The sequence below is a fragment of the Arachis ipaensis genome, chromosome B5, assembly GCF_059453495.1.
Source record: "Arachis ipaensis isolate K30076 ecotype BB chromosome B5, ASM5945349v1, whole genome shotgun sequence".
Taxonomy (NCBI): Eukaryota; Viridiplantae; Streptophyta; class Magnoliopsida; order Fabales; family Fabaceae; genus Arachis; species Arachis ipaensis.
Genome location: NC_142440.1, coordinates 97,856,704 through 97,872,230, shown reverse-complemented (window position 1 = coordinate 97,872,230; position 15,527 = coordinate 97,856,704). Strand labels below are relative to the sequence as shown.

Below are 15,527 nucleotides of genomic sequence, written 5' to 3'. Positions count from 1 at the left end.
TCCAAGTGTTTGATGGAATGCTTGGTTGGATTTTAGTGTAGATTTTGTTCCTCTTGGCCTAGGTGGAGTAATTAGTGACGCTTGAGTTATCTAATTCCTTTGTTGATTGACAATTAGAAGTTGCTAATTGATTTGGATATCACTAAAGGTAGTCTTTCCCTTGGGAGTTGGCTATGACTTGTGAAATCAAGTTGATTCATCCACTTGACTTTTCTCCATGGTTAGAGGTTAACTAAGTGGTAGCAATGGACAATTTGTGGTCACAATTGAGGAGGATAACTAGGATGGGACTTCTAGTTCTCATATCTAGCCAAGAGCTTTGTTAGTTGTTAGTTTATTTTCTTTGCCATTTATATTTCTTGTCTAAAATCTCAAAACCCCAAACATACTCCATAACCAATAACAAGAACACTTTGTTGCAATTCCTAGGGAGAACGACCCAAGGTTCAATACTTCGGTTTATAGATTTTAGGGGTTTATTTTAGTGACAAACAAATTTTTGCATGAAAGGACTATTGTTAGTTTAGGAACTACATTGCAACGAGCTTTCATTTGTGAATTCTAAACCACACAAAAGTCTACTCATCAAAATGGCGCCGTTGCCGGGAAATTGCAATGGTGTTATACTATTGGTTATTGTATATATGTGAATAGTGTGAATAGCTTGTCTTTTGCTTGTTTACTAGATTTTGTTAGTTTTATTTTGCTTTTCCCCTATGAATTCTCACTTTGGCTATGAGTTTGGTTCTAATTGTGTTGTAGGAATTGTGAACTTCAATGACCACATGCATCAAGGATGGAACCAACAAAGATGGGAGGAGCCTCAAGGAATTGATCACACCTATTGGCAACAACCTCCGGATATGTATAGGTATACTCACCATCCTAATGCATGTCAACTCAATGGCTATGGTGAATCTTTTAATGACAATCAATTACCACCATCATATGCCTATGATTCTTACCCTCAACATGAACCTCAACCATTCTCACAAGCCTCTCATTACCAAACACCTTCTTATGACCCATATCCATCATATAACCAATCACCCATACGATATTCCCATAACCATTATGAGCAAGAACCTTTAGAACCACCACAATCATATCATGACTACTACCAAGAACCACCTTAATGCACACCATCTCCATACCGTTACCAAGAAGAACCACCATCCTACTATGAACCCTCTCTCCAAAATGATGAACCCTCTTATCCATCCCAAGCCCCAATAGATGACTCTCTCACCTTGCTACTTCAAGGACAAGCGGACATGCAAAGGAACACCCTAGAGTTTGTGACTAACTTGACCAAGGTAGTGCATACCTTAGCATACCAATGCTTGAACACTCAAGGTGCTTCCATGGCCACATGTGAAGAATCAATTGAAGAGCATAGCATGAAAGAGAGATTGGAAACCCCGGTGGGTGATGAGGGATGCCACTTTGTGTTAGAACAATTGGAGGAGCCTATGATCATCAAAGAAAAGGAAGAAGTGGTTGAAGATTTAGGAGATGTTGAAAGTCCATGGGAATGTAGCATCATGGAGCATTCTTCCAAGAAGCTTGATATTGATGTTGAGAAGGGTGCGCAACCTCTAAAGCATATCATAGATGGAGACTTGAAAGAGGTTTATCAAGAGATGGATTCAATCATGGATGAATTCCTATCTACAATGGAATCCTTTCCCATAGGACAGGAAGTTGAAATTGTAGAAGAATGTGCATAACCTCCCATACCCTTGGTGAGCAATGGGAAAGAGAGCGAATCGGAAGAAAGCTACCAAGGGGAAAAAGTTGAATTGGTGTATATCAAAATTGAAGAATATGAAGAGGTTGATTAAGAGGTGGATTCATTCATCAATGAATTCCTATCCAAAATTGAATCACCTCCCATTGGGCAAGATGGAGTTCTTGAAGACAACACCAAGCCAAGTGATAAAAGGGAAAAGGTTGAAATTAGAGAAGCTTGCGAAGAGGTGGAAACAACTAAAGAAGAGCCTAAAGAAGTAGACCTCGCATTGTCTAAGTGTGGGGAGGTCTCCCTCCCCAAGTCACCATCCAACACAACATTCAAGTGGGTAAAATTCTTATCCCTAAGCTTTACTTTCTCACTTGAATATGGTTTGATTGAAAATGATTGTCAACTTAGAGCTCTTTGTGGAGTTAAGAGTAGGAAAGAGTTGTGTAGTGGTTGGAAACATCACTCTAAGTTCATGATGGTTGCATGCTCAAAATTCAAGAGCAATGGTTGGTGGAGAACCAAATTGCATGGGTCTAGGAAGTTGTTTGGAAGCTTCTTTGAGAATTCCAAGACCATGCCACCCGGATAGAATAATGATGACCAACTCAAGGACGGGTGTCAAAACAAAGTGTGGTACCCCGGATCTCACATGGAAAATCAAATTTGGGAGCTCATGGTTTGTGAAGAACTCTACCAAGGCTTGAGGATATTAAAATTGAAGAATGGAGCTTACTGGAGATTCAAGCATTGGTGGATGTTCAAAGATAGCTTCAAGCACAAGCCTCATTGATAAGAAGCTCCCCATAAGTTCAACTTAAGGACAATAAATAAAAGTGCTAGGTGGGAGACACCCCACCATCATAAATTCTTTTCAATTTTCCCTTTTGTACATACTAATAGAATTAGCTTAATTCCATATTTTGTTTAGTTAGTTTTGTTTGTTTGGTAGTTTAGTATGTTAAATAAGGTTTTATGGTGTTTTGGTAGTTGGTTGGAGGTTTGGAATGCTTGGATTGATGCAAAAACATAGAAAATTTTCTATAAAAAAAAAAGAGAGCGCCATGTGCGCGTACGTGCACTGCGCGCATACGCGTGCATTAAGCATTTTTGCCAATCCGTGCGCACGCGTCATGTACGCGTACGCGTGGATTGAGAAATTCCACCCCCAAGCCAAAAACCCGAGAGTTGTGCGAACGCTGCGCGCGCATTGTGCCTTTGGCACAAAACCAATGACGCGTATGCATACATGACGCATACGCGTCACTCTCGAAAAAAAAAAAAAGCAATTGACGCGCGCGCGCGCCATGCGCGCGTACGCGTCGATTTGCACCCTATTTTTTTTCTTTCTCCTTTCAACTTTCTCCTTTCTTCTTCTTTCTTCTTTTCTTCTTCTTTCTTCCTACCTTTCTTCTTCCTCTCTTGAAAAAAAAATTTAATAAATAAATAAATAAATAAAATACTAAAAAAACTTTTTTCTCTTTTCTTCCATTTTCTTTTATTGCATTTGCTTTCTTTCATTCATTGCATTTTAATTTGGATTTTATAGCTTGTTGCAATTTTCTTTTTTTTTTAAGTTTCTTATTTTAATAACGGTGTTGAATTTTCCTATTTAATCGTTGAGAATTTCTTGCATTATTTTGGTGCCTCTTGACTTGTTTGGTATTGTTGGGTGATGAAACTTTTACATCAATGCTTAATCTTGTATGACTCTTGTATCTTTGTGCATTGATATGACCTAATATTGTTTTTCATGACCCACTCTTTCTTGTTTGCTCTTGATGCTCAATATGCTCTTCATGCTTTGACTTTACTCTTTCATCAAGTATTAATTAATATGCCATTAGCTTATATTGCTTTCTCACTTACATGCATAGCTAACATGTAGTGAGAACCTTACTCTTATTTGGCATTAGCCCCGGCCTACGTTCTACTTATTTTGATATCTTTGTTAAAGGCCTAATTGTCGTTCTTCTTTCCTCCCCTTTTAGGTTGGCCACCAAGAAAGGAGGAAAAGGATAAGCTTCGAAATGGGGCAACGAACAAGCCATCCGCACAACCCTTCGAAGAAGCTCATCAATTGTAGCAACCCATCCACCTTGCTCTTCTTTGCAAGCACCGAGGATGGTGCAATCTTCAAGTGTGGGGAGATCGTCCGACCGATCTCCATGGGTAACAATTTCCTTTTCAACACCAAATTTTTTTTATTATTTTCTTCGTTAGATAGTTGTTGCATCGCATGTTAGGTTGCATGTTAGTTAGAATTTGTACATATTTTTACTACTTCTTTCCTATTAGGACTACTTGGTTAGGGTGATGATTTCTTTTCTAAGAAATTGTTTTTAGGGCACCCTACCAATTTAAAAAATTTTTGGTTGAACTTGCTTGAAAGAATTTATTTTGGAACATGATTTTGAGCTAAGAACACAAGCTTGTGAGATTTGAGCCTATTGGTGTGGTTACATTTTATAACCACTTATTTTTCCTTCTTGTGTGTATTATTCTCTTTCTATGATTGTGATCTTTGACTTGTTTGATTTTTTATGTCCATTATTTTGTGTATTCATGCATTTATATGATCGAGGCCATCATTTCATTTAGCTCACTTACCTAAATGGCCTTAACTTTTAACTTCCATTGTTAGCCAATTTGAGCCTATGCTTAACCCACTTTGTTCAAAATTTTAGCACATTACAAGCCTTAAAGTGAAAAACAATAAATGTCCTTTATTTGGATCTTTGATTAGCTTAGGCTAGCGTATGTGTATCATTCAAGTGTGGGAATCTTGGGACATTGGGGTAATAAAAGGGTAATTTTGTGTTTGTTGTAAAGATTGAGAATTGGGTACATGCTCATGTGTAATGAATGTAAAACCTTATGCATTGATGATCTTGTATATAAAAAGAAAAATGATAAAAAGGAAAAAAAACAAAATAAAAAAGAAAAAAATAGAAAAAGAAAGAAACAAAGAAAAAGAAAGAAATAAAAGGGGACAAAGTGCCCCAAAGCAAAGTTCAATAAGGGTCAATGCATAAGTGTTGTGAAATGAAAAGGAATGCATGAGTATGTGAAAAAAAAGTGAGAAAAATGGGTAGTTAGGTTAGCTTTGAAATTGTATAGGATGTCATAGGTTAGGTGGAAAGTTTAAGCTTATCAAAGATTCAAATTTCAAGCTCACTTAACCATATATGCATCCTACCTTGACCCTAGCCCCATTACAACCTATGAAAAGACCTCATGATACTTGTATGCATGCATTGAATAAATGTTGATTGTTAGAAGAAGAACAAATCTTAGAAAGCATGATTAGGGGAGAATTGAGAGAATCGACCCTACACACTTGAGCGACTAGAGTGCAAACACTTCCGGTGAGGGTTTGATGCTCAATTCCTTGATTCCCGGCTTTAATGAGCATTCTTCTTGCAAGTCTACTTGAACTTCATTTTGATATTTAAATTGGTAGGATTCATGAGTCGTCATAGGACCTTAGCCCTACTAGTGCATGTATGTCTTGGAGATTTAATTATTTTTAACCAAGTAGGTAGAATCATTTTGCATTTAGTTGCATTCATATAGATAGATGCATATAGTTTAGGTTGCATTTAGAATAGCTCTCATTGAATAAATGTTGATATCCTTTGCTTTCTCTTGGTTTAAGCATGAGGACATGCTTGGTTTAAGTGTGGAGAGGTTGATAAACCCCATATTTAGGGTTTATCTTGTGTTGAATTTAGAGGGTTTAGTCAACCTTTCTCCCATTTATCCAATGAAATAGCATGGTTTTATAACTTCTCCTTTAATTGTTCTTAAGTGTGAAAACATGCTTTTAGGACTTAAAATAGCTAAATTCAATTCACCTTGATTCCATTAGATGCCTTGATATGTTTGATAAGTGATTTCAGATTTAGGAGGCAAAGATTGGATCAAGGGAATGAAGGAAAAGCATGTAAAAATGGAGAACTCATGAAGAAATGAAGGAATTGCAAAAGTTATCAAGCCGACCTCTTCGCACTTAAATGACCATAACTTGAGCTACAAAGGTCCAAATGATGCGGTTCTAGTTGCGTTGAAAAGCTAACATCCGGGGCTTCGAAATGATATAAGATTTGCCATGGTTGCATTTCGGATAGGGATGCGCACGTGCACGGTACGTGTATGCGTCCATGGGCGCACACAATTCACTTAGTCAAACACGTGGCCAGCGATTTTAGAAGCCTTGTGGGCCCAACCCAACTCATTTATGATGCTATTTAATCCAAGGATTGATAGGGAATTAACATACTTTCAAATATTAGTTTAGTTTAGTTTAATTTTAGGAGGGAAAATTAGTTTTAGAGAGAGAAGCTCTCACTTCTCTCTAGGATTAGGATTAGGATTAGGTTTAGTTCTTAGATCTATGTTTTGATTCATGCTCTCTACTTCTTCTTCTTCTCAATTCTTTGTTGTTGCATTTATGATTCCTCTATTCTTTGGTTGTAATTTCCTTTATGTTGTTTCGATGCTTTACTGTAGATCTACTTTTGTTCCTTCTCTTCTCTTTCAATTCAATTAGAGGTAATTCATAATAATTGTGTTCCTTTTGATTGTTGTTATTGATTTCTTACAATAATTGTTGTTAGATTTTATTGTTGTTATCCATTTACTATGCTTTTCTTTAGTGCCTTCCAAGTTTTTGATGAAATGCTTGGTTGGATTTTAGTGTAGATTTTGTTCCTCTTGGCCTAGGTGGAGTAATTAGTGACGCTTGAGTTATCTAATTCCTTTGTTGATTGACAATTAGAAGTTGCTAATTGATTTGGATATCACTAAAGCTAGTCTTTCCCTTGGGAGTTGGCTAGGACTTGTGGAATCAAGTTGATTCATCCACTTGACTTTCCTCCATGGTTAGAGGTTAACTAAGTGGTAGCAATGGACAATTTGTGGTCTTAATTGAGGAGGATAACTAGGATGGGACTTCTAGTTCTCATATCTAGCCAAGAACTTTGTTAGTTGTTAGTTTATTTTCTTTGCCATTTATATTTCTTGTCTAAAATCTCAAAACCCCAAACATACTCCATAACCAATAACAAGAACACTTTGTTGCAATTTATAGGGAGAACAACCCGAGGTTCAATACTTCGGTTTATAGATTTTAGGGGTTTGTTTTAGTGACAAACAAATTTTTGCATGAAAGGATTATTGTTGGTTTAGGAACTATATTGCAACGAGGTTTCATTTGTGAATTCTAAACCACACAAAAGTCTACTCATATCTTACGTCAGCAAGAAGCGTTTGGGTTTGATTGGGACTCGATCCTCCGAGTCATTGCTGAACCAGAGACATTTTGGACCCATGGTCGACTCCAGATGAGGCCTAAGTGCATTGATGCACGTTTCCTCACTGTAGAAGCTAGAGCTTGGGCCCAGATCCTATCCCACTATGTGCTACCTAGCACTCATAAGTCGTTCTTCATGGTGGATCTCGCCTTGCTTGTTTGGTGTGTTCTCACGGAGAGACCGGTGAACATTCCACTTCTTTTCAAGCAAGCGATGCGTCAAGTCCACGCCCGGGGCAATTTGCCATTTCGAGCATTGGTATCCGATTTAGTTGCTGCTGCGGGTGTTCCTTGGGAAGCCATGGACACGAAGGCTATAATTCCAGCTAAGGGCGATGTGGTCACAAGTGGAAAATACTTACATCTTCCAATGAACAACCCAAGCCTTGACATAGCCCTTCCATCTACTATTTCTTCCACCTCATCGTCACCACCACGGCAAAGATCCACCCATCAAAGGATAGAAGATATACACCGGAAGATTGATAGATATGAGCGGCACAACCAACGCCAATACACTTACATCAGGAAGCTTCTGCGTTATGTTACCCCTAGCATGGAGGAACTCGAAATATTCACATCCATCTCAAACCCAAGTGATGGGAGCTCTGATGAAGGGGATAGTGAAGGTTCCGGTCCCGACCGTCCTTTGCGCATTTTTGGTAGCACGGAGGACCATACTAAATTCTAAGTGTGGGGAGGTCGTTCGACCAATCTCCATGGGTAACAATCTCTTCCTTTCAACACCCATGGATTTATCTTTTTCTTAATAGTTAGTACATTGCATGTGTAGTTAGTCTTGCTTGTAAATAATCCTTGCATGATAGTTAGTCTCTATAGAGTTGCTTGGTCAAAATAATGACTTCTTCCCCAAGAAACTGTGTTTTGGGGTACCCTACCAATTTTGAAAAAAAAAATTTTGCGGTAAACTTGCTTCAAGAATGTATTTTGGAACATAGTGATTGAGCTAAGAACACAAGCATGTAAGCTTTGAGCCTATTGTGTGGTTATATCTTCTAACCACTATTCCCCATTCTTGCGTGCATTACTCTCTTTCTATGGTTGTAATCCTTGCTTTGTCTGATTCTATATGTCCATTACTTTATGTATGAATGCATTTACGTGATTGAGGCCATCATTTCGATAGTCACTTTTCCCAAATGGCCTTAACCCTTTTATTTACCCTTGCTAACCAATTTTGAGCCCATGATAAACCCTTTTTGTTCTAAATAGAGCACATCAACAACCCTAAGCGAAAAACAATGAATGTCCCTAGATTTGGATCCTTGATTAGCTTAGGTAAGTGGAGGTGTGTATCATTCAAAAGGGAGAGTGTATTTAGGAACTTGGGTAGATGTAAAGAGGTGTATTGTAATTGTAATTGGAAATTTTGGGAAGTGGGAACATACTCATGTATTGAATAATTGAGCCATATGCATTGAAACTTTTATACATAAAACCCCAAGAAAAAAAAAGGGGACCAAAAAAAACAAAAAAAAATAAAATAAAAAATAAATAAATAAATAAATAAAAGGTATAAAAGAAACAAAAATATGAAAGAGGACAAAAATTCTCCAAGACAAAGTAATAATAACAATGCATATAGGATGTGAATTGAAAAGAATGTATGAGTATGCAAAAAGTGAAACCCATGGGTAGCTAGGTATTATATTATAGTTGTATAGGTTGTTCTATATGTCTAGTGGGATCTTAGGTTAATCAAGGATTCAAATTTTAAGCTCACTTGACCATATACATCCTTACCTTCACCCTAGCCCCATTACAACTACCCATGAATAAGACCTCATGATACTTGTAAGCATGCATTAAGTAATTGTTGATTGTTAGATGAAAGACAAATCTTGGAAAGCATGATTAGGAGAGGATTGAGTGACGAACCCTATACACTCGAGCGAATAGAGCGGATACACTTCCGGTGAGGGTTTGATGCTCAACTCCTTGTTCCCGGCTTTCACAAGCGCTCATCTAGCAAGTTATATGCACTTCATAGTAATATTCAATTTGGTAGGTGATGAGCGGATAATTTATACGCTTTTTGGCATTATTTTTAGTATGTTTTTAGTAGAATCTAGTTACTTTTAGGGATGTTTTCATTAGTTTTTATGTTAAATTCACATTTCTGGACTTTACTATGAGTTTGTGTATTTTCTGTGATTTCAGGTATTTTCTGGCTGAAATTGAGGGACTTGAGCAAAAATCAGATTCAGAGGTTGAAGAAGGACTGCTGATGCTGTTGTATTCTAATCTCCCTGCACTCAAAGTGGCTTTTTTGGAGCTACAGAACTCAAAATGGCGCTCTTCTAATTGCGTTGGAAAGTAGACATCCATGGCTTTCCAGAAATATATAATAGTCCATACTTTGGCCGAGTTTAGAGGACGTAAAAGGGCGTTGAACGCCAGTTCTACGCTCCTGTCTGGAGTTAAACGCCAGAAACACGTCACAAGCCAGAGTTGAACGCCAGAAATACGTTACAAACTGGCGTTCAACTCCAAGATTGACCTCTACACGTGTAACATTCAAGCTCAGCCCAAGCACACACCAAGTGGGCCCCGGAAGTGGATTTATGCATCAATTACTTACTTTTGTAAACCCTAGTAACTAGTTTAGTATAAATAGGACTTTTTACTATTGTATTTGACATCTTTGGATCATCTTTGGATGCCTAGTTCTTAGATCATGGGGGCTGGCCTCTCGGCCATGCCTGGACCTTCATCACTTATGTATTTTCAACAGTAGAGTTTCTGCACTCCATAGATTAAGGTGTGGAGCTCTGCTGTTCCTCAAAGATTAATGCAAAGTACTACTATTTTTCTATTCAATTCAACTTATTCCTCTTCTAAGATATTCATTCGCACTTCAACCTGAATGTGATGAACGTGACAATCATCATCATTCCCCCACGAATGCGTGCCTGACAACGACTTCCGTTCCACCTTAGATTGAATGAGTATCTCTTGGATCTCTTAATCAGAATCTTCGTGGTATAAGCTAGATTGATGGTGGCATTCATGAGAATCCGGAAAGTCTAAACCTTGTCTGTGGTATTCTGAGTAGGACTCTGGGATTGAATGACTGTGACGAACTTCAAACTCGCGAGTACTGGGCGTAGTGACAGAAACAAAAGGAGGGTGAATCCTATTCCAGTATGATCGAGAACCTCAGATGATTAGTCGTGCTGTGACAGAGCATTTGGACCATTTTCACAAGAGGATGGGATGCAGCCATTGACAAGGGTGATGCCTCCAGACGATTAGCCATGCAGTGACAGCGCATCGGACCATTTTCCAGAGAGGATAAAAATTAGCCATTGACAACGGTGATGTCCTTACATAAAGCCAGCCATGGAAAGGACTAGGATTGATTGGATGAAGACAGTAGGAAAGCAGAGGTTCAGAGGAACGAAAGCATCTCTATGCGCTTATCTGAAATTCTCACCAATGATTTACATAAGTATTTCTATCCTTATTTTATTATATATGTTCGAAAACTCCATAACTATTATATCTGCTTGACTGAGATTTATAAGGTGATCATAGCTTGCTTCATACCAACAATCTCCGTGGGATCGACCCTTACTCACTTAAGGTTTATTACTTGGACAACCCAGTGCACTTGCTGGTTAGTTGTATCGAAGTTGTGAATGAAAAACAATTTATTAAGACGTGCGTACAGAGTTTTTGGCACCGTTACCATGAGATCACAATTTCGTGCACCAAGTTTTTGGCGCCGTTGCCGGGGATTGTTCGAGTTTGGACAACTGACGGTTCATCCTGTTGCTCAGATTAGGTAATTTTCTTTTTGTTTTATTTTCAAAAATTTTTCAAAAACCTTTCAAAAATTTCTCATCTGTTTTCAAAAAAAAAATGTTTTCAGAAAAAATATATTTTTCTTCAGAATTTTTAAGAATGAATTCTAGTATTTCATGATGATTTGTTGAATCCTGGCTTGCTGTGAAGCCATGTCCAAATTCCTTTGGACTGAGGATTCAACTAATCACTTCAATGCATGTAATAGCATACTAAAGCTTGGCTGGCTATTAAGCCATGCCTAACCCTCAGATTGGAGCTTTAGACTAAAGAGCACAAGATTCCTGGAATTCATATTAAAAATTTTGGAATCCTTATTTTTCTTTTTCACATTAATTTTCGAAAAATCCAAAAAAATTTAATAAAATCATAAAAATCGAAAATATTTCATGTTTCTCGTTTGAGTCTTGAGTCAAGTTGAAAGTTTGGTGTCAATTGCATATTCATCTTGCATTTTTCGAAAAAATTCATGCATTCATAGTGTTCTTCATGATCTTCAAGTTGTTCTTGGTATTTCTTCTTGTTTGATCTTGATGTTTTCATGTTTTGTGTCTTTTCTTGTTTTTCATATGCATTCTTGCATTCATAGTGTCTATACATGAAAATTTTTAAGTTTGGTGTCTTGCATGTTTTCTTTGCATTAAAAATTTTTCAAAAATAAGTTCTTGATGTTCATCTTGACATTCAAAGTGTTCTTGGTGTCCATCTTGACATTCATAGCATTCTTGCATGCATTCATTGTTTTGATCCAAAATTTTCATGCATTGAGTATTTTTCATGTTTTTCCCTCTCATCATAAAAAATTCAAAAATCAAAAAAAATATCTTTCCCTTTTTCACTCATAAATTTCGAAAATTTGAGTTGACTTTTTCAAAACTTTTTAAAATCTAGTTGTTTTTATGAGTCAAATCAAATTTTCAATTTAAAATCTTATCTTTTTCAAAATCTTTTTCAAAAATCAAATCTTTTTCATTTTTCTTATCTATTTTCGAAAATTTTAAAAATATTTTTCAAAAATCTTTTTCTTATCTTTATCTCCTAATTTTTGAAAATAACATCATCAATTAATATTTTGATTCAAAAATTTCAAGTTTGTTACTTGCTTGTTAAGAAAGATTCAAACTTTGAGTTCTAGAATCATATCTTGTGATTTCTTGTGAATCAAGTCATTAATTATGATTTTAAAAATCAAATCTTTTTCAAAACTAATTTCTATCATATCTTTTCAAAAATATCTCTTTATCTTATCTTTTTCAAAATTTGATTTTAAAATATCCTTTCTAACTTTTTATCTTCTTATCTTTTCAAAATTGATTTTCAAATTTGTTTCAACTAACTAACTAACTTTTTGTTTGTTTCTTATCTTTTTCAAAACTACCTAACTAACTCTCTCTCTCTAATTTTCGAAAATATCTTCCCTCTTTTTCAAAATTTCTTTTTAATTAACTAATTATTTTAATTTTTTATTTTAATTTTCGAAAAATTACTAACCTTTTTCAAAAACTATTTTCGAAAATCACTAACTCTTTTTCAAAAATAATTTTTGAAAATTCTCCTTCTCTCTCATCTCCTTCTATTTATTTATTCATCTACTAACACCTCTCTTCATCCCACATCTTTGCTCTCCTTACCCTTGTGTTTCTTTCTTTACATTATATTCTTTTCTTCTTCTACTCACACAGGGGAACCTCTATACCTGTGGTAAAAAGGATCCCTATTATTATTTTTCTGTCCCTCTTTTTCATATGAGCAGGAGCAAGGACAAGAACATTCTTGTTGAAGCAGATCCAAAACCTGAAAGGACTCTGAAGAGGAAACTAAGAGAAGCTAAATTACAACAATCCAGCAAGCACCTTTCAGAAATTTTTGAACAAGAAGAGGAGATGGCAACCGAAAATAATAATAATGCAAGGAGGATGCTTGGTGACTTTACTGCACCTAATTCCAATTTACATGGAAGAAGCATCTCCATTCCTGCCATTGGAGCAAACAATTTTGAGCTGAAACCTCAACTAGTTTCTCTGATGCAATAGAACTGCAAGTTTCATGGACTTCCATCTGAAGATCCTTTTCAGTTCTTAACTGAATTCTTGTAGATATGTGATACTGTTAAGACTAATGGAGTAGATCCTGAAGTCTATAGGCTCATGCTTTTCCTTATTGGTGTGAGAGACAGAGCTAGAATATGGTTGGACTCTCAACCTAAGGATAGCCTGAACTCTTGGGATAAGCTGGTCAAGGCTTTCTTAGCCAAGTTCTTTCCTCCTCAAAAGCTGAGTAAGCCTAGAGTGGATGTTCAGACCTTCGGACAGAAAGAAGGTGAATCCCTCTATGAAGCTTGGGAGAGATACAAAGAACTGACCAAAAAGTGTCCTTCTGACATGCTTTCAGAATGGACCATCCTGAACATATTCTATGATGGTCTGTCTGAATTAGCTAAAATGTCATTGGATACCTCTACAGGTGGATCCACTCACTTAAACACCTGCAGAAGCTCAAGAACTCATTGACATGGTTGCTAATAACTAGTTCATGTACACTTCTGAGAGGAATCATGTGAGTAATGGGACGCCTATGAAGAAGGGAGTTCTTGAAATTGATACTCTGAATCCCATATTGGCTCAGAATAAAATATTGACTCAGCAAGTCAATATGATTTCTCAGAGTCTGAATGGAAAGCAAGCTGCATCCAACAGTACTCAAGAGGCATCTTCTGAAGAAGAAGCTTATGATCCTGAAAACCCTGCAATAGCAGAGGTGAATTACATGGGTGAACCTTATGGAAACACCTATAACCCCTCATGGAGAAATCACCCAAATCTCTCATGGAAGGATCAATAAAAGCCTCAACAAGGCTTTAATAATGGTGGAAGAAATAGGTTTAACAATAGTAAACCTTTTCCATCATCCACTCAGCAATAGACAGAGAACTCTGAACAAAATACCTCTAATTAGCAAACTTAGTCTCTGATCTATCTAAGGCCACTGTAAGTTTCATGAATGAAACAAGGTCCTCCATTAGAAATTTGGAGGCAGAAGTGGGCCAGCTGAGTAAAAGGATCACTGAAATCCCTCCTAGTACTCTCCCAAGCAATACAGAAGAAAATCCAAAAGGAGAGTGCAAGGCCATTGACATAGTCAACACGGCCGAACCTGGAGAGGAAGGGGAGGACGTAAATCCCAGTGAGGAAGACCTCCTGGGACGTCCAGTGATCAATAAGGAGTTTCCCTTTGAGGAACCAAAGGAATCTGAGACTCATCTAGAGACCATAGAGATTCCATTAAACCTCCTTATGCCCTTCATGAGCTCTGACGAGTATTCATCTTCTGAAGAGAATGAGGATGTTACTGAAGAGCAAGTTACCAAGTACCTTGGTGCAATCATGAAGCTGAATGCCAAATTATTTGGTATTGAGACTTGGGAAGATGAACCTCCCTTGTTCACCAATGAACTAAGTGATCTGGATCAACTGACATTGCCTCAGAAGAAATAGGATCCTGGAAAGTTCGTAATACCTTGTACCATAGGCAACATGATCTTTGAAAAGGCTCTGTGTGACCTTGGTTTAGGGATAAACCTCATGCCCCTCTCTGTAATGGAGAAACTGGGAATCTATGGGGTGCAAGCTACTAAAATCTCATTAGAGATGGCAGACAATTCAAGAAAATAGGCTTATGGACAAGTAGAGGACATGTTAGTAAAGGTTGAAGGCCTTTACATCCCTGCTGACTTCATAGTCCTAGATACTGGGAAGGATGAGGATGAATCCATCATCCTTGGAAGACCCTTCCTAGCCATAGCAAGAGCTGTGATTGATGTTGACAAAGGTGAACTAGTCCTTCAATTGAATGAGGACTCCCTTGTGTTTAAAACTCGAGGTCATCCTTCTGTAAACATGGAGAGGAAGCATAAAAAGCTTCTCTCAAAACAGAGTCAACCAGAGCCCCCACAATCAAACTTTAAGTTTGGTGTTGGGAGGACACAACCAAACTCTAAGTTTGGTGTTGAACTCCCATATCCAAACTCTAAGTTTGGTGTTGGGAAGTCTCAACAATGCTCTGAACATCTGTGAGGCTCCATGAGAGCCCACTGTCAAGCTATTGACATTAAAGAAGCGCTTGTTGGGAGGCAACCCAATTTTTATTTATCTAATTTTATTGTTCTTTCATGTTTTATTAGGTTCATGATCATGTGGAGTCACAAAATAAATATAAAAATTGAAAATAGAATCAAAAACAGCAAAAGAAAAATCACACCCTGGAGGAGGATCTCACTGGCATTTAAACGCCAGTAAGAAGCATCTGGCTGGCGTTCAACACCAGAATAGAGCATGGTTCTGGCGCTGAACGCCCAAAATGGGCAGCATTTGGGCGTTTGAACGCCAGAATTGTACCCTGGAGAAGAGCTGGCATTGAACACCCAAAACAAGCATGGTTCTGGCGTTCAACGCCAGAAATGGGCAACAAATGGGCGTTCAACACCTAGAACAAGCACCAATCTGGCGCTAAACGCCCAGAGTTGTGTGCAAGGGCATTTTGCATGCCTAATTTGGTGTAAGGTTGTAAATCCTTGAACACCTCAGGATCTGTGGACCCCACAGGATTCCCACATACCTCCACTCATTTCTTCTCACCCCTCTTTCA

At 37.5% G+C, this 15,527-nt stretch overlaps 1 non-coding gene across 1 annotated transcript; it reads right to left on the bottom strand.

The window, feature by feature from the left end:
• Nucleotides 1–13,162: 13,162 nt before the first annotated feature.
• LOC148565093 (small nucleolar RNA R71) lies at nucleotides 13,163–13,270 on the bottom strand. Its single transcript, XR_015884445.1, has one exon. It is a non-coding gene; the product is annotated as a small nucleolar RNA R71 (small nucleolar RNA).
• Nucleotides 13,271–15,527: the final 2,257 nt, after the last annotated feature.